This window comes from Adiantum capillus-veneris, chromosome 27, assembly GCF_014529385.1.
Source record: "Adiantum capillus-veneris isolate H3 chromosome 27, ASM1452938v2, whole genome shotgun sequence".
In the NCBI taxonomy this organism is placed as follows: domain Eukaryota; kingdom Viridiplantae; phylum Streptophyta; class Polypodiopsida; order Polypodiales; family Pteridaceae; genus Adiantum; species Adiantum capillus-veneris.
The window spans coordinates 89,518,019-89,544,539 of record NC_140957.1 but is presented as its reverse complement, the minus strand read 5'-3'; the positions used below and the strand labels follow the sequence as shown (position 1 = coordinate 89,544,539).

Here is a 26,521-nt window from a genome sequence, read left to right as displayed (position 1 = left end):
TCTACTGTAGAGATAGGAAACACACACAAACACATAGATAGAGAGAGAGCGAGGGGAGGAGACCTACTATAAAGAGAGAAAATGAGGGGGGAGAGAGAGAGAGAGAGAGAGATTGTTGACATGAAGAACCTCTCAAGATTGGATTATGATTTCATGTAGTAGTCTGCCGCACATTTAGGGTTTTTTTTAGCTCTATGCCCTTGCCTTCACACATGCGTGCTACCTTGCAAGAGAGGGAGAAGAGAAGAGAGACATGCCAAAGAGAGATAAACTGTCGAGGCCTGTCTTACAACAAACCCTAAAGCTTCTGCTATCGCAACCCTAACTGATCTGCTGTCGCAAACCATCTCGAACTCATGTCTGTTGGTATCTTACGAGCAAACCCTAAAGTTGGAGAGAGAGAGAGAGAGAGAGAGAGAGAGAGAGAGAGAGAGAGAGAGAGAGAGAGAGAGGAGGAGATGAAGAGGAAAGAGGGACAGAGATAGACATAAGGAGAGAGAGAGAGAGAGAGAGAGAGAGAGAGAGAGAGGAAAGAGGGAGAGAGATAGAGATAGAGATAGAAAGAAAGAGAGGAAAGAGGGAGAGAGGTATAGAGAAGAAGAGAGAGAGAGAGGGGGAGAGAGAGAGAGAGAAGAAAGAGGGAAGAGAAAGAGGATTAAACACTTCCTTTTGGGTAGAGTCTCTTTTTAACCATGACGTTTTGGTTTTTGATTCATTCATGTATGGATTACCGTAGCATACCCTTGGTTTTACCACGATTGAGATTTGTGATGATATCTAAAGAGGTGCCACTAGACTATTGGTACTACTAGCCCCTACTTAGTTCTAATAGTATATGTGGATGCATGTTGATATGTATCTACGTGAGTGAGTGTATATGTATGTATATACATGTATGTAAGCAATAAAATATTCTTGTATATATGTATCTTTATGTGAGTGTGTGTGTGTGTGTGTGTATGTATGTATGTAGATTCATGTGTGTGTATATATATGATAGAGCTTGTGTGTATACATGCTAGGTATGTAGATTAGGTATAGGGAGAGTAAAAAAACGGCTAGGTCCTAATACTTTCCAATGCATCTCTTGTAGATATTGGACGAGAGACCATTTGGTGGGGAGAAACTATCGCATTCTTCCTTTGGTTGGTTCACATCCTAAGTGGGTGCTCATCCAGGTGGATATCACCTCCAGTGAACCCAAATCTTAAGATGATACGTCCAAACATTGGACTTAGATTTATCTGTAACTAGTTTTTTGTGAGTATGAGTATAGATTTCTTTTCGTTATTTGTAGGCATGGCCCTTTTACAAGTTTGGAGGCACAAATTCCTCCACCGATTGTAGATCCAGATCTATAGCATGCATTATCTTTATGTGATAAATACCTACATTTGTTGCAACAATTGTTTGGCCGCTACAGTGCATAGTAGATTGCGGCCCATGGTCTTTCACAACAGACCGCAACATGGGGGAGCCAGGGAGAGACTTTATACCTCTAGAGCATCCTACTGATGGCACCTCCTTCTACCCTCCCTTCTTGTCGGCCCACCCTCCTTCCATCGTAGGGACATGTCCCCTTGCATCAGTGGACCCTACATCATTCCATTTGACTCCTGCTTCAGTTGAGCCTCCTCGATTGTCCACAAGTGATCTAAGAGCGTCTTCTAGTAGTGCACGTCATTGTTTGTCTCAGGGTAGCGAGCATAGATGAAGCAATAGGGGCTCTTGTTGGGACGCTTGTTTTGGTGGTGAAGGGGGGATGGACTCACCTGTTTCGGAGCGTGCCGCTCCAACCGTAGAGAACGAGGACACTAATGTGCCCATGCCAGAGACATATGGGTGCTACTACAAGGTAAAGTATGGTGGCGGGATCGAATTTTATACTGCATAGGACATAGCATTTTGGCACCATCTTCGATTCTTATACACTCGATGTATAAGAGTTGTTTTATAAAATTCAAAGACCACATCTCCCATCATGCGTGCTACATCGAGGAAGCGTTTCATGCTTGATTTTTGAATACTCTTGATTATCATTTCTCAACACAATGATTGGAGGGGTATATCAAAATATTTTTTTTAAATAAGAAATCAAGTATACGACGCACAACAACCAACAAAGTCGCAAATCCAAACAACAGCTATCGTCATGGCAATATGACAAATGCAAAGTGGGAATGGACAATGCAAGAAAAGAGTGAGCAAGCTACAACGGAGATTCATTCCATAGTCAACAGTGCGAGGCTCGCGCCAGGCAAACTCCCATGCACTATGGTTCGGGAGGCAAACACTATAAGACGAGTTGTTTATAACCGCTAGCATTGTCGTGGAAAAACAAAGGAAAAAGGAGAGAGAAAAATTTGTGAGGGCGGCAATAACCACGACTATGGATGCGATAGTGGTTTCTTAGTAATAAGCGTGGTAATATACCCGCTGCTTTACCGCCAATCGCCAAACCGCTCTTATTGCCGCTACATGCTAATTCAAAAATAAAGGTGCTCATCTGGGCCACCCAATTTTGGATGGCCCAAATGAGCACCTTTATTCTTGACCTGCATAAAACAATGAAACATCAATTGCTTTTTGGAAGAGTATAAAAAATACCAAAGAATTGAAATTGAATTGACTTTACCTTGACAATTTAAAATGCAGAAGATCAACTATTTAAAAAAGTTATAATAAAAAGTAAATAGTTGTATATACATTGTGCCACATTGGGACTTTACGAAAGTTTGGACAAAACATTTTTCTATCTAATGCTTCTCTATCTCATCGTCATCTAGAGGCACGTACGTTGGATCACTTTGACTCTACATAAAACCAAACCAAATTAAACAATTATAAACAGCTCAAAACAATTGATACAAAATACTTGTTTAAACTTACCGCTTGTAGTGGTCTAACCGCCATGTCGAATTGCTCGTGAGAGATGTGGTTGTTTTCAAACAACCATTGCCAAGTATCAAATTCAGTATGTCGCTCCCAATACTTGACCCTGTCTCTGGTTGGTCAAGAGAGAGTGATATTTTCTTAAGTTAGCAATAACAATACCAAATCAACTAAAATCTTTATAATCACCGATTGACGTTATAATTCAATTAATCTTACATATTTATCCTTCCAAGCTCCCTTGCCTCTTGAACCATAGTGCGTGGGAGTTTGTCTTGTGCGAGCCTCACGTTGTTGTCTGTATGATAAGCCCGTCGCAGCTTGATTGCTCTTCTCTTTAATTGCCCACTCCCACTCCGCGTCTGCCATGTTGCCTCCAGTCTCGATCTCTCACCTGGTTGACTGCTGCACGCCGTACACTGGACTGCTTGTTTTTTAGAAATGTCTTTATGTGGCCCTCCAACCATTATTGTGAAAAACGTTGATCGAGGCGTTTGGAATCTAGCTAACAGAACGTCCTCAATGTATCGTGCATGATCGGGCAGCTGGTCTCTAAACTTTATAAAACAGTTCTTATATGTTGAATGTATAAGAAATTATAGATGCCATCGAAATTCCCTGCCTTGTGCTGTGCCAAATTCCATCTCCCCGCCATATTTAACCCTGTAGTAGCGCCCATGCGTGTCTGACACGGGTGGGTCAATATCTTTGTCCTCTGCGTCAGGGGCGCTCTAAAAGTGGGGACTCCGTTCCCCGGCCACTACCAAAATATGCGAAACCACAAGATCTGTTGCCGCTTCGTCTCTCACGAGGCTTGCTATCTTGAGAAAAGCGTCGATGCATGCTGCTAGAGGAAGTTCGTCGACGATGTTCTGGCAAAGCAGGAGTAGAATGGAGTGGCGTAGGACCCTGTGATGCCATGGGAGTGGGATCCTACGATGCAAGGGGAGTAGGACCATGTGATGGAATAGGAGTAGGACGATAAGAAGGTAGAGTAGAGGAAGGTACAGTCGGTGCGAGGATTTGTAGGTAACGAGTTCCTCCCTGACTCCCGTATGGTGTAGTTTGCGAAGAAATACCTTAGGTCGCAAGTTGCTGCGGAGTGTAGACGCCAAACAAATCCTCCGTCGACGAACAGTGGTACTGCTCTCGTAAAGAGATAGCCCACTTTAGGTATGGCTCTACGACCGGTGGAGGAACCTGAGAAGGGTAGGTGTAGGATGGCCATGCCTGCAAATAACAAAAATAACCTTAGACACTCATGGTTTAGTGTTAACTACGTAGAAACATTCTCAGGTTCCTCTCTCTCTTTCTCCCTCTCTTTCCCTCTTTCTCTCTATCCCTCTTTATCTCCCTCTTTCTCTCTCTCTATCTATCTCTCTCCCTCTCTCTCTCTCTCTCATTCCCTCTCTATCTCTCCCTCTTTCTGTCTCTCTTTCTATCTATCCCTATCTCTCTCTCCCACACTCTTTCTCCCTATCTCTTTGTCTCTCTCTTTCTATCTATCCCTCATCCTCTCTATTCTCTCTCTCTCTCTCTCTCTCTCTCTCTCTCTCTTTCTATCTATCCCTCATCTCTCTCTCTCTCTCTCTCTCTCTCTCTCTCTCTCTCTCTATCTCTCCCTCTCTCTCTTTCTCTCCCTCTTTCTCTCTCTCTATCCCTCTTTCTCTCTCTCTCTTTCTCTCTCTTTCCCTCTCTCTCTCTCTCTCTCTCTCTCTCTCTCTCTCTCTTTTTCTCTCTCTATCTATCCCTATCACTCTCATTCTCTGTTTATCTATCTCTCTCTCTCCATTTATCTCCCTCTCATTAATTCTCTCCCTCTTTCTCTCTTTCACTCTTTATCTCTCTCTCTCTCTCCATTTATCTCCCTCTCATTAATTATCTCTCTCTTTCTCTCTTTATCTCTCTCCATTTATCTCCCTCTCATTAATTATCTCTCTTTATCTACCTCTATCACTCTTTCTCTCTCACTCTCTTCATCTATCTATCTCTCTTTCTCTTAATTTCTCTCCTCCTCTATCTATTTCCCTTCTCCTCTCTCTCTATTTATCCTCCTTCATTTATCTCCCTCTCTTTAAATTTATCTCTCTCTCTCTCTCTCTCTCTCTCTCTCTCTCTCTCTCTCTCTCTCTATATATATATATATATATATATATATATATATATATAGCATTCTATCCAAACAAGCTGAGCAAATCAATCATTTCTAAACAAACCTAACAAAGCAACCATTTTCAAGGAAGCGTAGCAAAGCAACCATTTCAAACAAGCCGTGCAAAACAATCATTTCCAAATGAACGAGGTATGTTATGGATTCTCTATTTTCTCTATTTATTTGTATTTATGTGTGTGTGTGTGTGTGTGTGTGTGTGTGTGTGTGTGTGTGTGTGTGTGTGTGTGTGTGTAGAGTACAAAACAAAAGGGAAAGAGGGGAGATGTGCTTTGTTTTGTGTTTACCTCTTTCTTTGTAGCGCGAAAGAAAGCAATGAAAGTCTAAGTTCTTCTGAAGATGTCGCTCCACGAAGAAGGCGGTCTAGACGATCGCCTACTCCTCCCAAGAGGAAAAGAGCAACCCATAGTCCTTCTCCTCATCACTCTGAAAGGCAAGAGAGGAAACAAAGGAAGAAAAGGGCTAGGAAGAGGTCACCCTCTTCTCCTTCTTCTTCACCTTCCTCCTCTTCCGATGAAAGTTATGGCTATTCTCCTAGAGAATATAAGAGGGGAGGACATCGCAAATCATTTCCTGCATGGCGAAGGTCACAAAAGCTAAAGAAGTTCAAGGAGGGAGGAAAGAGTATCTCTTTTCTCACCTACGATGGCACCTTTGGTGCTACCACCAAAGTCTTGGCCTTCATCCAGCAATTTGACGCGGCCTTTGGGGACGAGGGCTTCACAGAGTCCTCCAAGCCAGGTCATGTAGCTATGCACTTCCAAAAATCAGCTCGTCAATGGTGGGCTAGCCTTTGTGGCAATGGAGAAGCCCCAAAGACATGGAAAACTCTACGAGTTTCCATCATGAAGCAATTTCTGCCAAGCGATACTAAAGATAAAGTTCTTACAGAATGGCGCGGCTTGAAGCTTCTCTCTCATAAGTCTATCAACAAGTATGTAGACAAGTTTTGGGATTTACATCTCAAAGCTACTGTCTTTCAAAAGATAGACTTTGCCGAGCAAAGACAGCAATTCTGTGCGGGATTACCTGAAGAGATGGCTGAATACATCAACTCTCAACGGCCCAGTACTATTACCGAAGTAATCCACCACACCATGGTTGCTTCACGCATCAATTTCCATCAATGGGCTAGACGTAATGTCAAGCCCATGGAAAACAAAGATAAAAATTATGCAAAGGGGAAATCCAATGCTCAAAATAATTCCTAAGGCACTTCCAACAACAACAACAATCGGTCCCAGGAGAAGGGAGTTTACAAAGGTAAAAACAAACTCTCTCCTGAAGAGCTTGAAGCTTTTCGCAAGGACCATAAGTGTTTCAAGTGTGGAGAGCAAGGACATGGCTATCGTTCTTGCCCCAAGAAGAATACTCGCAATGAGACTCCTAGAGCTTCCACCATCGAAGCTCCAAAAGAGGATGCTCATTGCAAAGGATCATCACTCTCCTATGCTTGGGGAAAGGTAAGAGAGCATGATGCCTTCATCTTGTTTGACCCTGGCTCTACTCTTAACTTCATATCAATAGAGTTTGCCACCAAGTTGGGCATTCAAGCTTTTGAGATGGGAGATATAATAGTCGCTGATGCAGCTTTCAAGGGACAACAAGCCTCCGTTACTCCCTTGATTGGGAAGTTGAGGCTTCATGTCCAAAGCTATGTCGACAAAGAAGACTTCTTCATCTCTCCTCTCCAACATCAGGATGTTATCCTAGGGGCACCATGGTTTGATCGCATGGCTGCCAACATGAAGTTCCCTGAAAGGAGAATTTACTTCACTTACAGGGGAAAGAACATGTATATAGATGCTAGTGAGCGTGGTCGCACTATTCCACTTGTAAATCCTCTTTCTTTTGATAAGTCAATGAAGAGCTCAGTTTCTGCGTACATGATTTTTGTGAAAGAGTCTCCAAAAGATACTAATGTTTCCTCAAATGTAAATGATAGGAATCAAGAAGAGTTAGACTTGTCTAATTTTCTAAAAGGATTCCAAGATGCGTTCATTGATGATATCCCTATGGACTTACCTCCAAAACGAGGGGATGATGACCATCGTATTGAGCTCCTTCCTGGAAGCTCACCACCTAACAAGCCTCCTTATCGAGTCTCACAAGCTCAACAAGAGGAGATCATGAGGCAAGTACAAGAGCTGGTAGACAAAGGGATGGTGAGGCCTAGTTCCTCTCCCTTTTGTTCTCCAGTCCTTTTAGTGCAAAAGAAAGATGGTACGTACCGTATGTGTGTGGACTATCGAGCACTAAACCATATCACTATCAAAAACAGATTTCCCGTACCTCGGGTAGAAGATCTATTTGATAAGATACAAGGCTCTACCTACTTCAGTAGGATTGACCTTAAGAGTGGCTATCATCAAATAAGGATAGTGGATGAAGATATCTTAAAGACCGCGTTTCGCACAACGTTTGGTCTTTATGAATATCTAGTCATGCCTTTTGGCTTGACTAATGCACCAGCTATGTTCAATCGTTTGATGGAGAAAATTTTTAGACCATATCGAAAATTCACTGGAGTGTTCTTTGATGATATCATCATCTACTCCAAGTCTTTGGAGGAACATAAGCAGCATCTCCAAGTGATTTTTCAAGCATTGAGGGAGAACAAGCTTTATCTCAACCAAAAGAAAGGCAAATTCTTCCTTCAAGAGATTCAATACTTAGGTCATATTATCTCTAAAGATGGTATCCAAATGGATCCATCAAAGTTAGAGGTAATAAAAGCATGGCCTAACCCAAGAAATCTACATGAGCTAAGAAGCTTTATTGGTATGTGTGCATACTATAGACGCTTCATAGCAAAATTCTCTCAAGTAGCAAGACCACTACACGACTTAACTAAGAAGAACGTTAAGTTTGTATGGACTGCTAAGGAGCAAAATGCTTTTGAAAAACTCAAAGAGAAGCTTACTTCCCAACCAGTTCTCGTGCTTCCGGATCTCTCAAAGCCATTTGAGGTCCAATGTGATGCTTGTGGTGATTGCCTTGGAGCGGTTTTGCTTCAAGAAGGGCATGCCATAGCATATGAGAGCCGAAGGCTCAATGGTGATGAACGAGTCTTGGGCATTTATGAGAAAGAGCTTTTAGCTGTTCTGCATGCCCTAGACACATGGAAGCACTACCTATTGGGGACTCCATTTATCCTATGAATCGACCACCAAAGTCTCAAGTATTTCATGACGCAAACCAAGCTTTCCGACAAACAAATGCGGTGGGCAAATTTTCTTTCGCAATTTAATTTCCATATTGCTCACATAGCTGGTAAGCACAATCAAGTTGCCGATGCACTTTCACGACGACCAAAAGTTAATGCGGTGTCTATAGCTACTCACAATGATCTATCCTCTATGATAGATGAGTATGCTACTGACCCTGACTTTAGAGACATAATGTCAGCCCTTGCTTTGGGGAAGAAAGAGGAACCATTCACCTTGCAGGATGGTTATCTTCTCCACGGCAATAGGCTATGTGTTACTCATTCCCTTCGTGAGAAGGTTATGTATGAATCCCATGCTCCTCCATATGCAGGGCATAGAGGTATTCAACCTACTCTCCGAGGAGTAGAGACGTATTTCTATTGGCCTACCATGAAAGTGGACATACAAGAGTATGTTTCAAAATGTGTAGTATGCCAAAAGACCAAGTATGATAGAGGGAAGCAACCTGGATTACTCCAGCCATTGCCTATTCCAAATTCACCATGGGAGAGTATATCCATGGATTTCACTTTGGATTGCCCAAGTCTATCCATAAGAATACAGGAATATGGACAATAGTCGACAGGTTTAGCAAGCAAGCACATTTCATTCCTGTCAAAAAGACTATTAAGGCACACCAAATGGCAACTCTCTTCATATCTCAGATTTTCAAGCACCATGGATTACCCACATCCATCGTGTCAGATAGAGATCCTAGAATGACCACTAATTTCTGGAAAGGTCTCTTTGAAAATCTAGGAACAAGATTGAATTTCTCTTCGGCCTATCACCCACAAACGGATGGCCAAAGTGAGATAGACAATCTTACGATACTCGATCTACTCAAAACGTATGTTACCGAAGTAGATCAACGCTCACAATGGGAAAAGTATTTACCGCTAGTAGAGTATGCCTACAATAATACTGTACATACTTCTACGGGGAAACCACCTTTCGAGATCATAGAAGGAAGACCTAAAAGTCCCTTGCTACTGAAAGTACATGGGAAGATCTTCGCCGCCGATGAGTATAGCCGTGACCTACAAGAATCTTTTCAAAAGATTAGGGAGGATATAGCCATCTCTCAACAAAGGCAAAAAGCTGCTGCTGATAAGCACAGAAGAGCCTTAATGTTCAAAGAAAATGATTGGGTCTTACTCAAGTTTCCTAAGGCTCGATTAAGGCAAACGACGGGAAAAAATCCTACGGGCCATCAAAAGTATTATGCTAAACTAGCAAAAAGATACTATGGTCCTTTCCAAATCTTGAAGCCTATCAATGAGACGGCTTATCAACTCAAGTTGCCCAACCATTGGCTTATACACAATGCCTTTCATGTAAGCTTACTTAAGCCCTACAAAGGAGAGCCACCAATTGAACCAATTATTGAAGACCCTCCCGAAGTCGAAGACCAAGAAGAGGTGCTACAACCCGAAGCTGTCCTTCGGCATGAAGACAAGGTACGAAGACATGGAAAGATAATCCGACGGTATCTTATTAAGTTCAAAAATTATCCTTTTGAAGATGCTAAATGGATGCAAGGAGTACAACTTAAGGATAGTATGAACCTTGTCAATGCTTACAATGCTACATTAGAGTAAGCAAATGTACAAATTTCTTTTAAATCACTCATGTTTTTGTCTTATATGACTAGTCCTCTTTTTAATTGTGCACAAATTTAACTAGTATACATGCTTAGAATCATGTTTGTGATGACGACGTCTCTCAAACACCAAGTAGAATTTGTCACTCTACTTTGGGAGAATGAAATGGACTAAAGAGCAGACATGCTTGCGGCAGCTATGTCTCCCAAGCACCAAATGGATTAGTCATCCATCTTGGAAAGATGTCGTAGGGTAAAAAGGGATCCTTTACCCGCTAAGTACGATTGACTAATGACTAAGACTTTATCTCTTCTACCTCATAGTCGAGGACGACTATGATTTCAAGAGAGAGGTAATGTCATAAAATCTAATATCTAACCAACCCAGATGATTTTCTCATATTAAATTGATCACTTAATGTGGGAGAATAAACAGGAACAAGTGTTAATATATAGAAATGTGCTTATAGATCTATCTCAACACGGGGCCAATGGTAAAGGGGCCCAAAAGGGAGATGGTCTATCAAAGAGTAAGGCTAACCAATGGAGCATAAGACCTTAGGGTTAGCTTCATTGAAGACCTCCAAGAAATGTGTGTAAAAGTCCTTTGACCTTAGGTAAGCTAGGGCTGAGCTTGAGGTGGGAACCCGGCCCAAGCTCGAGGTGTTTGTCCTGCTTGAGGTGCTTGATTAAGATGCTTGAGGTGCTTGACTGGCTCCATGCTTGAGGTGCTTGACTTGCTGCATGATTAAGGTACTTGAGGTGCGTTGAGAAGCTTGCCTGAGATGCTTGTGGGAACACCCCCTAGTTCAAGTGCTTTGTCATGCTTGGTGAGTAAGGTGCTTGATCACCTAAAGTCAAAAGAATTCCTACAAGAGGGGGGGCGAGCCCTTTTCCTAGGGTCTAGAGAGAGAACACCCACTCACACACACAAGGGAAGCCCCAACTTGAAGAGGCAGCAAGGACACATGTAAGGCCCCTACCCGTGTTACCTTCATGTGTTGCTTGAAGCCTATTGGCTAAGCTTCAAAGGGGTCCAATGATAAATTACATGAATTATCTAATTGTTTTAGCATTTATCTAGCCCTCTCTCTCAAAAAGGAAAGGAGGACACTTGTCTCAAGGCTACCCCTACTGCTTGTAATGCCTCCTGCTCATGATTGGCTAGGCCTGGGAGGGTCCAATGAGCTTCAAGCATGAGCTACAAGGGGGGGTCGACCCAATCTATCTAGGGGCTTGCTTGAGGGGTATACTCACCCACACACACTCACAATCACTCTCATGGTGTGCTATGCAAAGTGCAAGAGCTCCCTCTCCAAGCAAGTAGAGGTTGAGAGCCTACACAAACACTCTTGGCTATGGAGTGCAAATCCAACCAAGAGCCATGCTTCAATGCTTGAGCTTGTCATCTCCTTCTCCTTCATTACTATGCTATTATGTATGCTAGCAACAAGAGTATGATAAGTGAGGAACTAGTTCTTTCTCCTATGAAATGTTTCTTCTTCCTCTTCCCTACCCTCATTCCCTGCTAGCTCTCTCCACCTTCGAAGGTGTTTGAGGTCTTGGGACTGAGGCTTGGGACAATTAAAGCTTTCTTCAAGTTCATGTTATGCTATGATTGTGATGCATGAAGCTTTCCATCTTCATTGCATCACCTAGGTCACAAGGAACACAAAGAATGTATTGTAACAAGTCTCTCTTAATGGGAGAAATCATAATACAAATTCCTATTGGAGGGGGGACCGGCTCCACATAAATCCGGTCCTCAACTGTTGTCATGTTCTCTAAATTCTCTCTCTTGCAAAAGTATTGTTCATGCCAAGTTAACTAATTGCTATGATTATGTTGCTATCTTCAATTATGTCTACCCTCTATGCTCACAAAGTTATTTCTCGAAAGTATTCTCAAGTTGAATAGGCTAATTCCATTACATTGGTATCAGAGCATTTGGTTTCTCTTTTCTTGCTTAAGAAGAGAGGTCCTTAAGTAGCCTATAAATGGTTGATGTTGTTAATTATAATAGGGTAAGTGGAATTGGGATCTAATATCGGTTTTGTTAAGCCCACTATGTGGGGGATGGTGCACACCTCGGGAGCTTTGGACTTAATAATGGAGTCTTTTTAGACTTGCCTACGGCTTTACCATTATTTAGCCATAAGAAGTCCGAAAGGAGCTAGCCCTTGGCAACTCTGCTATGTTAGACCTACTCCTCTACTCTCTATAATTAACCACTTTGAGCCGTGGGTGTAGATACTTAAGAGCCAATTTTCAAAGGCTAAGAGGAGTGGCAACTAAGGTTTTGAATTGCCAAAGCATACACTAAGTACATACATAAAATTTTATTAACATGGCTGACAATAATCAAGAGAGTAGAATGAACATTGATAGCTTTGATTTTGCACATGAAGGTGCTAATGATGATGCTCCCATGTTTGTGAATTATCTTGTGACTAGGTTGCAACAAGCTATGGGCAACCCTACCTTGCAAGCCAAAGTTACTCAACAACTTCGTGCCTATGGAATTTCCCTTCCTCTCCAAGAGGAGAGAGAGCTTAGGAGGCCTCTTGAAGAGACCCCCAAAAGAAGACTCTCCCATTCGAGAGGAGGAATCCAAAGAGAAAGAAAGCAATGAAAGTTTAAGTTCTTCTGAAGATGTGGCTCCACGAAGAAGGCAGTCTAGACGATATCCTACTCCTCCCAAGAGGAAAAGAGCAACCCATAGTCCTTCTCCTCATCACTGTAAAAGGCAAGAGAGCAAACAAAGGAAGAAAAGGGCTAGGAAGAGGTCACCCTCTTCTCCTTCTTCTTCACCTTCCTCCTCTTCCGATGAAAGTTATGGCTATTCTCCTAGACAATATAAGAGGGGAGGACATCGCAAATCATTTCCTGCATGGCGAAGGTCACAAAAGCTAAAGAAGTTCAAGGAGGGAGGAAAGAGTATCTCTTTTCTCACCTACGATGGCACCTTTGGTGCTACCACCAAAGTCTTGGCCTTCATCCAGCAATTTGACGCGGCCTTTGGGGACGAGGGCTTCACAGAGTCCTCCAAGCTACGTCATGTAGCTATGCACTTCCAAAAATCAGCTCGTCAATGGTGGGCTAGCCTTTGTGGCAATGGAGAAGCCCCAAAGACATGGAAAACTCTGCGAGTTTCCATCATGAAGCAATTTCTGCCAAGCGATACTAAAGATAAAGTTCTTACAGAATGGCGTGGCTTAAAGCTTCTCTCTCGTGAGTCTATCAACAAGTATGTAGACAAGTTTTGGGATTTACATCTCAAAGCTACTGTCTTTCAAAAGATAGACTTTGCCGAGCAAAGACAGCAATTCTGTGCGGGATTACCTGAAGAGATGGACGAATACATCAACTCTCAACGGCCCGGTACTATTACCGAAGTAATCCACCACACCATGGTTGCTTCACGCATCAATTTCCATCAAGGGGCTAGACGTAATGTCAAGCCCATGGAAAACAAAGATAAAAATGATGCAAAGGGGAAATCCAATGCTCAAAATAATTCCCAAGGCACTTCCAACAACAACAACAACAACAACAATCGGTCCAAGGAGAAGGGAGTTTACAAAGGTAAAAACAAACTCTCTCCTGAAGAGCTTGAAGCTTTTCGCAAGGACCATAAGTGTTTCAAGTGTGGAGAGCAAGGACATGGCTATCGTTCTTGCCCCAAGAAGAATACTCGCAATGAGACTCCTAGAGCTTCCACCATCGAAGCTCCAAAAGAAGATGCTCATTGCAAAGGATCATCACTCTCCTATGCTTGGGGAAAGGTAAGAGAGCATGATGCCTTCATCTTGTTTGACCCTGGCTCTACTCTTAACTTCATATCAATAGAGTTGGCCACCAAGTTGGGCATTCAAGCTTTTGAGATGGGAGATATAATAGTCGCTGATGCAGCTTTCAAGGGACAACAAGCCTCCGTTACTCCCTTGATTGGGAAGTTGAGGCTTCATGTCCAAATCTATGTCGACAAAGAAGACTTCTTCATCTCTCCTCTCCATCATCAGGATGTTATCCTAGGGGCACCATGGTTTGATCGCATGGCTGCCAACATGAAGTTCCCTGAAAGGAGAATTTACTTCACTTACAGGGGAAAGAACATGTATATAGATGCTAGTGAGCGTGGTCGCACTATTCCACTTGTAAATCCTCTTTCTTTTGATAAGTCAATGAAGAGCTCAGTTTCTGCGTACATGATTTTTGTGAAAGAGTCTCCAAAAGATACTAATGTTTCCTCAAATGTAAATGATAGGAATCAAGAAGAGTTAGACTTGTCTAATTTTCTAAAAGGATTCCAAGATGTGTTCATCGATGATATCCCTATGGACTTACCTCCAAAACGAGGGGATGATGACCATCGTATTGAGCTCCTTCCTGGAAGCTCACCACCTAACAAGCCTCCTTATCGAGTCTCACAAGCTCAACAAGAGGAGATCATGAGGCCAGTACAAGAGCTGGTAGACAAAGGGATGGTGAGGCCTAGTTCCTCTCCCTTTTGTTCTCCAGTCCTTTTAGTGCAAAAGAAAGATGGTACATACCATATGTGTGTGGACTATCGAGCACTAAACCATATCACTATCAAAACCAGATTTCCCGTACCTCGGGTAGAAGATCTATTTGATAAGCTACAAGGCTCTACCTACTTCAGTAGGATTGACCTTAAGAGTGGCTATCATCAATAAGGATAGTGGATGAAGATATCTTAAAGACCGCGTTTCGCACAACGTTTGGTCTTTATGAATATCTAGTCATGCCTTTTGGCTTGACTAATGCACCAGCTATGTTCAATCGTTTGATGGAGAAAATTTTTAGACCATATCGAAAATTCACTGGAGTGTTCTTTGATGATATCATCATCTACTCCAAGTCTTTGGAGGAACATAAGCAGCATCTCCAAGTGATTTTTCAAGCATTGAGGGAGAACAAGCTTTATCTCAACCAAAAGAAAGGCAAATTCTTCCTTCAAGAGATTCAATACTTAGGTCATATTATCTCTAAAGATGGTATCCAAATGGATCCATCAAAGTTAGAGGTAATAAAAGCATGGCCTAACCCAAGAAATCTACATGAGCTAAGAAGCTTTATTGGTATGTGTGCATACTATAGACGCTTCATAGCAAAATTCTCTCAAGTAGCAAGACCACTACACGACTTAACTAAGAAGAACGTTAAGTTTGTATGGACTGCTAAGGAGCAAAATGCTTTTGAAAAACTCAAAGAGAAGCTTACTTCCCAACCAGTCCTCGTGCTTCCGGATCTCTCAAAGCCATTTGAGGTCCAATGTGATGCTTGTGGTGATTGCCTTGGAGCGGTTTTGCTTCAAGAAGGGCATGCCATAGCATATGAGAGCCGAAGGCTCAATGGTGATGAACGAGTCTTGGGCATTTATGAGAAAGAGCTTTTAGCTGTTCTGCATGCCCTAGACACATGGAAGCACTACCTATTGGGGACTCCATTTATCCTATGAATCGACCACCAAAGTCTCAAGTATTTCATGACGCAAACCAAGCTTTCCGACAAACAAATGCGGTGGGCAAATTTTCTTTCGCAATTTAATTTCCATATTGCTCACATAGCTGGTAAGCACAATCAAGTTGCCGATGCACTTTCACGACGACCAAAAGTTAATGCGGTGTCTATAGCTACTCACAATGATCTATCCTCTATGATAGATGAGTATGCTACTGACCCTGACTTTAGAGACATAATGTCAGCCCTTGCTTTGGGGAAGAAAGAGGAACCATTCACCTTGCAGGATGGTTATCTTCTCCACGGCAATAGGCTATGTGTTACTCATTCCCTTCGTGAGAAGGTTATGTATGAATCCCATGCTCCTCCATATGCAGGGCATAGAGGTATTCAACCTACTCTCCGAGGAGTAGAGACGTATTTCTATTGGCCTACCATGAAAGTGGACATACAAGAGTATGTTTCAAAATGTGTAGTATGCCAAAAGACCAAGTATGATAGAGGGAAGCAACCTGGATTACTCCAGCCATTGCCTATTCCAAATTCACCATGGGAGAGTATATCCATGGATTTCACTTTGGATTGCCCAAGTCTATCCATAAGAATACAGGAATATGGACAATAGTCGACAGGTTTAGCAAGCAAGCACATTTCATTCCTGTCAAAAAGACTATTAAGGCACACCAAATGGCAACTCTCTTCATATCTCAGATTTTCAAGCACCATGGATTACCCACATCCATCGTGTCAGATAGAGATCCTAGAATGACCACTAATTTCTGGAAAGGTCTCTTTGAAAATCTAGGAACAAGATTGAATTTCTCTTCGGCCTATCACCCACAAACGGATGGCCAAAGTGAGATAGACAATCTTACGATACTCGATCTACTCAAAACTTATGTTACCGAAGTAGATCAACGCTCACAATGGGAAAAGTATTTACCGCTAGTAGAGTATGCCTACAATAATACTGTACATACTTCTACGGGGAAAGCACCTTTCGAGATCATAGAGGGAAGACCTAAAAGTCCCTTGCTACTGAAAGTACATGGGAAGATCTTCGCCGCCGATGAGTATAGCCGTGACCTACAAGAATCTTTTCAAAAGATTAGGGAGGCTATAGTCATCTCTCAACAAAGGCAAAAAGCTACTGCTGATAAGCACAGAAGAGCCTTAATGTTCAAAGAAAATGATTGGGTCTTACTCAAGTTTCCTAAGGCTCGATTAAGGCAAACGACGGGCAAAAATCCTACGGGCCATCAAAAGTATTATGCTAAACTAGGAAAAAGATACTATGGTCCTTTCCAAATCTTGAAGCCTATCAATGAGACGGCTTATCAACTCAAGTTGCCCAACCATTGTCTTATACACAATGCCTTTCATGTAAGCTTACTTAAGCCCTACAAAGGAGAGCCACCAATTGAACCAATTATTGAAGACCCTCCCGAAGTCGAAGACCAAGAAGAGGTGCTACAACCCGAAGCTGTCCTTCGGCATGAAGACAAGGTACTAAGACATGGTAAGATAATCCGACGGTATTTTATTAAGTTCAAAAATTATCCTTTTGAAGATGCTAAATGGATGCAAGGAGTACAACTTAAGGATAGTATGAACCTTGTCAATGCTTACAATGCTACATTAGAGTAAGCAAATGTACAAATTTCTTTTAAATCACTCATGTTTTTGTCTTATATGACTAGTCCTCTTTTTAATTGTGCACAAATTTAACTAGTATACATGCTTAGAATCATGTTTGTGATGACGACGTCTCTCAAACACCAAGTAGAATTTGTCACTCTACTTTGGGAGAATGAAATGGACTAAAGAGCAGACATGCTTGCGGCAGCTATGTCTCCCAAGCACCAAATGGATTAGTCATCCATCTTGGAAAGATGTCGTAGGGTACAAAGGGATCCTTTACCCGCTAAGTACGATTGACTAATGACTAAGACTTTATCTCTTCTACCTCATAGTCGAGGACGACTATGATTTCAAGAGAGAGGTAATGTCATAAAATCTAATATCTAACCAACCCAAATGATTTTCTCATATTAAATTGATCACTTAATGTGGGAGAATAAACGGGAACAAGTGTTAAGATATAGATATGTGCTTATAGATCTATCTCAACACGGGGCCAATGGTAAAGGGGCCCAAAAGGGAGATGGTCTATCAAAGAGCAAGGCTAACCAATGGAGCATAAGACCTTAGGGTTAGCTTCATTGAAGACCTCCAAGAAATGTGTGTAAAAGTCCTTTGACCATAGGTAAGCTAGGGTGGAGCTTGAGGTGGGAACCCAGCCCAAGCTCGAGGTGCTTGTCTTGCTTGAGGTGCTTGTCGTGCTTGAGGTGTTTGTCATGCTTGAGGTGCTTGATTAAGATGCTTGAGGTGCTTGACTGGCTCCATGCTTGAGGTGCTTGACTTGCTGCATGATTAAGGTACTTGAGGTGCCTTGAGAAGCTTGCCTGAGATGCTTGTGGGAACACCCCCTAGTTCAAGTGCTTTGTCATGCTTGGTGAGTAAGGTGCTTGATCACCTAAAGTCAAAAGCATTACTACAAGAGGGGGGGCGAGCCCTTTTCCTAGGGGCTAGAGAGAGAACACCCACTCACACACACAAGGGAAGCCCCAACTTGAAGAGGCAGCAAGGACACATGTCAGGCCCCTACCCATGTTACCTTCATGTGTTGCTTGAAGCCTATTGGCTAAGCTTCAAAGGGGTCCAATGATAAATTACATGAATTATCTAATTGTTTTAGCATTTATCTAGCCCTCTCTCTCAAAAAGGAAAGGAGGACACTTGTCTCAAGGCTACCCCTACTGCTTGTAATGCCTCCTGCTCATGATTGGCTAGGCCTGGGAGGGTCCAATGAGCTTCAAGCATGAGCTACAAGGGGGGGTCGACCCAAGCTAGCTAGGGGCTTTCTTGAGGGGTATACTCACCCACACACACTCACAATCACTCTCATGGTGTGCGATGCAAAGTGCAAGAGCTCCCTCTCCAAGCAAGTAGAGGTTGAGAGCCTACACCAACACTCTTGGCTATGGAGTGCAAATCCAACCAAGAGCCATGCATCAATGCTTGAGCTTTTCATCTCCTTCTCCTTCATTACTATGCTATTATGTATGCTAGCAACAAGAGTATGATAAGTGAGGAACTAGTTCTTTCTCCTATGAAATGTTTCTTCTTCCTCTTCCCTACCCTCATTCCCTGCTAGCTCTCTCCACCTTCGAAGGTGTTTGAGGTCTTGGGACTGAGGCTTGGGACAATTAAAGCTTTCTTCAAGTTCATGTTATGCTATGATTGTGATGCATGAAGCTTTCCATCTTCGTTGCATCACCTAGGTCACAAGGAACACAAAGAATGTATTGTAACAAGTCTCTCTTAATGGGAGAAATCATAATACAAATGCCTATTGGAGGGGGGACCGGCTCCACATAAATCCGGTCCTCAACTGTTGTCATGTTCTCTAAATTCTCTCTCTTGCAAAAGTATTGTTCATGCCAAGTTAACTAATTGCTATGATTATGTTGCTATCTTCAATTATGTCTACCCTCTATGCTCACAAAGTTATTTCTCGAAATTATTCTCATTAATTTCCGCTATTCTCAAGTTGAATAGGCTAATTCCATTACATAGCGCGACTCACCCGTCGCTTCAGGAGGTGCCCCATTGGTCTGTGTTTCATGGTGGTGCACCGGTGCGCAAGGCCAAACAACAGAGTTAAGAGTGATTGGGTGATTTGGTGCACCGCATGGTGATCCTCCCATTGGCTCTACGTCAGTAGCTCCTATGGCGTCTCCGTTGCACTTAGAGGCAGAGGATAAGCACATGCTTGAAATGTGTGATAAGTTACTAGCTCATGAGCGCGACGTGTGCGACGAGGATTGTCAGTCTTGCACTAAACAAGCTATCGAAACGGAGGATAGATTGATGACGAGTGCCCAAACACCTCTTTACGATGGTGCATAGTAATCTGTGCGTCGAGCATCGTTGGAAGTCCTCAACTTGTAAGTGAAATTCGGTTGGAGTAATGCAAGTGTCGATGCACTACTTTTGTAAGTATGGAATGTGGCTTTTATATACTCTCCACTTGCTTATGGTGCCGTCTTCTAGGAATTATACTAATACGCATGTTTGTTGTAGTTTGATGGGCAAAATGTTGCCAGAAGATCACCACATGCCTCCAGATCGTCGACGAACTAGATCGTATGTCACTGCACTTGGAATGGAGTATGAGCGCATCCATGCGTGCGTCAACGATTGCATGCTATACCGCAACGAGCACACAAATGCTACCTCATGTCACGTGTGCGGGGAGGCACGATACAAGACAGGAGTGGGCGGGGTACACCTACCCCGCAAGGTATTGAGATATTTTTCATTTATTTCTCGCATCCATTACATGTTTAAAAGCAGGTCTATCGTGGAGCTTCTCGTGTGGCATGCGAACCATTTCTCAAATGATGGAATGATGCCTGTCTCTGTCGATTCACCTGCATGGAGGCACATCGAAACTCAATGGATAGAATTTGGGTTGGAGCCTCGACACTTGACGCTTGGGTTAGCAAGTGATGGTGTCAACCCCTTCGGCACTAAGTCTACTTCATGGACCACTTGGCCTGTAATGATCGTCAACTACAATATTCGAGCATGGGAGACAACCAAGAAGGGCAATATACTTCTTTCCTTGCTTGTGCCAGGGAAGTACAAGTGTCAAATATTGACATTTACCTCGAGCCCCTCGTCGAGGAGTTGGAAGAGTTATGGAGAGGTTATCCTGTTGTCAATGTCTCACTTGCAAAGGGGGGGAGAGAGGCCCTTGTGAGGGGAATCTTTATGTGGACTATGCACAACTATCCTGGACTTGGAGAGATTTCTAGTAACCCCCTTTCCTCTATCTCTCTTTCCCTCTCTCCCTTTAGTTCACTTCAGTTCACTCATCTCTCTAACCATATGATATGTATGCAGGGTTGTCCACATTGGTGCACAATGCATGTCCTACTTGCGGGCCATCGTTGGTGACGGAGGGGCCCGATTCTTTGCACAAGTTGATCTATCCAAACAACCATCGTTTCTTACCCCAAGGGCATAACAAGCACAAGGCTCCAACAAATGAGAAGACTCCTCTAAAGCTCAGGATGGTAGATTGGGCAACCATTTGGGAAGAACACCACAACAACAATCGGGCTCCGTGTCCTCCACCAAAAGGTATGTCAAGGTATTCCATATTTTTAAGGCTTCCATACTGGAAGGACTTAAAAATACAACCTCTCTTGGATCCCATGCACATATTCAAAAATGTAGCCCAAACGCTATGGGACCAGATTATTGGCAAGAAGGACTCTTTGGGTGCAAGGGAGGATTTGAGGCTTTTAAAACGTCTCCCCGCCTCTGCTACTCCGCGGCATGCCCCAAGTGGAAAGATTGTGCTTCCTAAAGCACCATGGATGCTAACCAAAGAAAAATTAAACAAGGTGAAGGGTACCATTGCCTCTATTTGCACACCAACAGGATACATGAGGTTGCTAAAGGGAGCTCTCACAAAAGCGAAGAAGAGTAGAACCGTTCAATTGTATGGGTTGAAGTCCCATGATTGGCACAAGATACTTCAGGTAATCTTCATACTCCCTATTCTATCTATAGTTTGTAGTTCCCTTATTTACATTGTAGTTCATTCTGTCGGTGGGTATGTGTATATGTCAGGACAAGAAAGTCAAGGGCGCTATTTTCAAACTAGGAGAGCTAGTAAGGTACACCACAAGACTCCACTCAACTACATCTTTTTTATGTACACAATAATTCAACTAGCACTTAGTGTATCCTTGTGTGTTTTCTTGCAGATTTGTGAGCTCAAAGGAAATCAAAATAGATGCTATCCCTACTACTCAAACATTTGCAACAGAAAATGTGTGTGCCATTGAATATGCATTTCCTCAATCGGTCCTTCTTAGTCAAATTCACCTCTTGGTTCACGTGGTGGAGGAGATTGCTATATGTGGAGTAGTGCAGCACGATGGATGTTCTTCTTAGAGAGGTTTTTAAAGACTCTCAAAGATTTTGTGCGGCTATGGTCTCAAACAGAGGCATGTATGGCTGCAAGGTGGATCGTTCAAGAGGCATTTGTTAACATATCAGGTTATTTGGCATAAGTTGATCCTTCAATGCCTCGCATGTGGTCAGACGAGGAAGATGCAAGGATGACTTCACACTTGCCAAGTGGAAAAGGGGAACTACTTAACATGGATATGAATCTATCCTGAGTGGTCAATAACTTTTGCATTCTCGATGCAAAGATTATGACCAAGTGGGTGGACTTGTGGACAGTGGCAAAGTCAAGGTGTTTGCAAGAGAGGGAAGCATGGAAACAAGCACATGGAGGAAGGAGGGCACCCCTAGTGCTTAGACATGCACCTTGCATGTTTCCCATATCTCATTAGTGCGGAGTGGATTCATGAGAGAATGACCGAGGCAAAAGCGCGCGGAGAAGACATCACCAGCAAAGAAGGGGAGTATGCACGAGGCTGCGTACCAAAGGTAGAGTTCTCATATACCTAAACAATATTGTAACGCTATTTCTTGAAATTATCTTTAATATGTATTTGATAAATTAATATATTTTTATATTCTGTAGTGCCTTTCCTTTAACTCTATGTGGTCAAAGGGTCATCACTTTCGTACGGGCCACATTGATGAGTGTAGAACCACCATGGATTGTGCCATCATGGGCAACTTTGACACAGATGGTGATGAAGCCAGGTACTGCGGAACTATTGAAAGGATACTAAAGGTTAATTTTAGAACCTTTCATACCTTCATCTTCGAGTGCAAGTGGTTTGCAAATGTGTTTAGACGACATAAAAATGGCCTCTACATGGTGAACTCTATTGTGCATCACATAGGGAGGTATGACAATTTAGTTTTACCGCACAATTGTGAGCAGGTGAGCGACATGTGCCTTTTTTATTCCTATTTTCTTGTAGCTTTAGTTATACTAATGTTACTCACTTTGAGCTTCTATTTTATAGGTCATCTATATCCCAACAATCCACCAACCAAAACTTTGGTTCGTAATTCCCGTAACACCTCGGGAGAGAACCATTTTTTCCACTAATGAAGTAGAGACTATCTTCGACCCTCTTCCACCTGCAACTTTGGATGAGGTGGAAACAGAGGAGAGGGAGGTCGATGAATCAAGTCCGGCGGGCAGCAAGTCTTAGCGAGGGTGATTGTCATTATGATGAAGATGATGAGATGGAGGATGACGAACTCGAAGATAATGAAGGTAATGCATCCACAAACGAGAATTCCGTTTCTCTCTTTATTGATTTAGGAGCCACGGGCTTAGAATTGGATGATGCTTTATGTAGAGATCTTTTGGAAGATGATTCATAAACATTTTGCAGTTATGAAGTTTTTTGGTCGTGTAATTTATTTATCTCTCTCTCCCCCGTCTTCCTCTCTTTAGATTTGAGAATATGCTCAATTATGTTAATCAATTGACAATGATTATTTTAGTTGTAACCAAGTATAATCTTATATCCCCCGCCTCCTTCTCCTCTCTCTCTCTCTCTCTCTCTCTCTCTCTCTCTCTCTCTCTTTCTCTTATTTTTTAAATTTGAAAATTATATACAATATTCTTTAATTTTTATTGAGAGGAGGGAAACACCAAAATTTGGGGGCGGGGGGGGGGGGTAAGCCAGAATTTGAAAGTTTAGGCACTGAATTTGGCTATCGAATATAACAACGGTAATAGACGCGATAATAACAGTGGCAATAAACACGATAATAATGGCGGAAACAATCGCGGTAATATTTTAAACACAAAAAAAAGAATTCCGCCCTCCTCTCTCTTGTTTCTCTACTTGAATTTGCACCTTCTCTTTACAAAACGCGGTAAAACAACGCGGTAAACACTTGGAGATTTTCATAGTGAAAGCCGCTTGGAACGATAAATATGTAAGCTAGAGCCATCCTTCTAAAGAGATGGTCAAGTATCGAGAGAGACACATAGAGTTCGATACTTAGCGATGGTTGTTGAAAAACCATGATATCTCTCATGAGCAATTCAACTCAGGAGTCAGAACGCTATAAGCGATAAGTGTAGACAGGGAATATTATTTTAAAAGTTAATTTGGGTAATTGATTTATCTAATTTGTTCTTGGTTGTTGTAGAGTCAAAGCGGTCCAATGTATGCAACTAAGGACAAGAACGAGGAGGATAATGAAGAGGATTATAATAGATATATATTTTTATATACTCCTCTTCTACAAGTGCGGATGTGGTATAAAAAAGCCCTCATGTTTTTTATAAAAACTCATTTGAAAATTTGTCTTTATTTTTAATCTTTCTAAACTATTGTTCTTTTTCATCTCAATTTATAAAGGTAAGACGTGAGTTGTATTTTTAATTATTTTTGTACACTTTTCAAAATGCAATAGATATTCATGTGTTTTATGTAGCAAGTAAAAAATAAAGATGCTCATTTGGGCCACCCAATTTTGGATGGCCCAATTTTAGCATCTTTATTTCCAAAAAGCCTGATACACCCAGTAATAGGCGTGATCGCAACTTTTACCGCGCATATTACCGATAAACCATTACTGCATACATTTTTGCTCCTATTACCGCCTCACGCAAAAAATTATCTTTCTAATTTCCTTTGTTAAATTTCCAATGCTGGTAGTTCTTGAGTTTTCCTCTTATAGTGCGCTTGAAACCAGTCTCAAAAAAACCCTACAATCATTGTAGCATTGGCATAGTCTGTACCTAATTCAAGGATGCTGATCGCGAGAACGTTGAAGCCGATTGAACTGAACACCTTCCTCCGTACATTTCTTGGATGCAATCAGTCAAAAATTCCGCTGATGGACTGGACAAGTAGCAGGCGCCACAAAATTTCATAAATTGGCACCACTTTGCAACGGTTATACAGGGTGAAATTGAAGCTTTGGAAACACTATAGCTACTGAGTGGAACCACCACTTCTCAACACATCTAGGACATTGAAGCGATGTAAGCGCATGGTGGGATGCAGCTCTTATGCATGTTTGCAGCCTCTCTCTCTCTCTCTCTCTCTCTCTCTCTACCTACTCCAAAAATAGAGCTTGCGACTTCGAAAATAGAGCTATATGTAGGGACTGCAGTGGTCGTCACAGGACATAAGTAGAATTAACGATAAGCGTTGACAGCAATCACAGCATTGCCATTCATGGAAGAGGAGAGTGTGGTGGGCGGGGGCTAACAGGCACGCGCAGGACTACGGAAGTCCACGGGCCTTGCACATGTGTGGCTCACACTCTCCTCTCTCACAGCACCGGCCCGCAAACGCCTTGCAGGAGCTACAATATGAAGCCCATGCGCTACCCGCTTTGCGGGGATTGCCTATGAGGCCGAGTCTCGGCGCGTCAGCTGTACAGTGTAAAACAAGGTTTGAGGCCTGCCAGGCTGCTCCCATTCTTCGCCAGTCATTTTCTGCTGCACAGTACGCAAGTAATTTTGTAGGGCCCTCAGCGCACCCCCCTGCAATCCACGGAGACTCGGTACGGAAAGCCGTGAGGCTCCGTACATGCTCTCCGTACAGCTCAGCACACTCTGGCACACTCTGTGCTGTGGACACTTTACACACTCCTGACACAAGCTCTCACAAAAGTCAACTCTCAGGAGCCTATACATAAGCAAGCTAGCAATGTGATCTGCAGAGCCTCTCTCCAAGCAATTAATTGAGCCAATTATCTCTGCTTGCAAGCAGCTGCTTCAGCTAGCTTAGTAAGGCGCAGCCATGGTAGAGCTCTTCAGCGTGCCGGCCTTCTTCATCTTGTTCAGAGAGACGCTGGAGGCGTCGATCATTCTCTCTGTGATGCTTGCCCTAATAAACAAGATAGTGGAGAACAAGACGACAAGGAAGCGGATGAGGCGGCAGGTGTGGCTGGGAGTGGCGCTGGGGGTGGGGCTGTCTCTGTTGGCCGCAGTAGTGTTCTTGTCTCTCTACTACACCGTGGCTAAGGAGGCGTGGGAGGACTCGGAGGCTCTGTGGGAGGGTATCTTCGGGCTTATAGCGGTGGTGCTCATCACGCTCATGGCCTTCTCCATGATCAGGGTGGACACATGGCGGGCCAAGTGGGAACGCAAGCTGACCCAGGTAACCATAGATGCTCTTAACAAGGAAGGCGACGTCCTCGAACGAAAGCGCAACAAGTACGCTCTTTTTCTCATTCCGTTCACGGTTGTTCTGCGTGAAGGCGTGGAGGCGGTCATCTTTCTCGGCGGGGTCGGCCTTGAGGGCTCCGGCACTGCCTATCCCATCCCCGCCATTGTGGGCATTTTCTGCGGCATCGCCGTCGGCTACGTTCTCTACAAGGGTGGCAGCGTGACCGCATTCCGGTGGTTCTTGGGCGCCGCCACGCTTCTGCTGCTCGTCATTGCGGCCGGCCTCTTCACCGGCTCCGTTCACGAGTTCGAGGAGTATACGCATCATGAGGTGAAGATATGGGAGCTCGAGTGCTGCTACCAGGGGGGCAACAACTTCTGGACAGTTTTTAACGCCGTGGCCGGCTGGCGCAACGAGGCCACGCAGGGCACCCTCGGCGCTTACATCTCCTACTGGATCTTTGTCGTCATCGCTCTCATCTTTCTGCGCTACAAATGGCGACGCGAGGCCGAACTGGAGAACCAAAACCCGGCGCCAGTCCTTCCCCAAACAATGTAAAAATGTATTAAAGCCTTTTTGTGTAGACCCACCAATAATAACTCATTCTTTCCTATCAAATCAATGGCCTTCCTGCATTTTGTAATATTTTTTCTTTTAAGAGAATATAAAAGAGATTGGTATTTATTAATTGGAGTTCTTTAGAGCGTTTTCACAGGAAAGGGTTTTTGTGAGATCATCAGCGTTAAATTCTTCTCTCCAATGTTTCAAAACGAGTGATGGAGGCACATAGGAGATTACTCTTCTCTCCAATGTTTCAAAACGAGTGATGGAGGCACATAGGAGATTACTCTTGACACAAGAAATTTTGGACAAATTCTCACAATATTTCCCACATTGTGACTTACCTCAACATCATGAGCTTCTGTGAGGGAGGCGCGCATACCTAGCTAGGTATATGGTGCCTCTCCATGATGTTATGCATTGTATGAAAAACACTGAGAAAGACTCCGTT

At 43.0% G+C, this 26,521-nt stretch overlaps 1 pseudogene; it reads left to right on the top strand.

Annotated features, from left to right (window-relative positions):
- Positions 1 to 24,621: 24,621 nt before the first annotated feature.
- On the top strand, positions 24,622 to 26,159 carry LOC147422371 (high affinity iron permease 1 pseudogene; annotated as a pseudogene).
- The last annotated feature ends 362 nt before the right edge of the window (positions 26,160 to 26,521 follow it).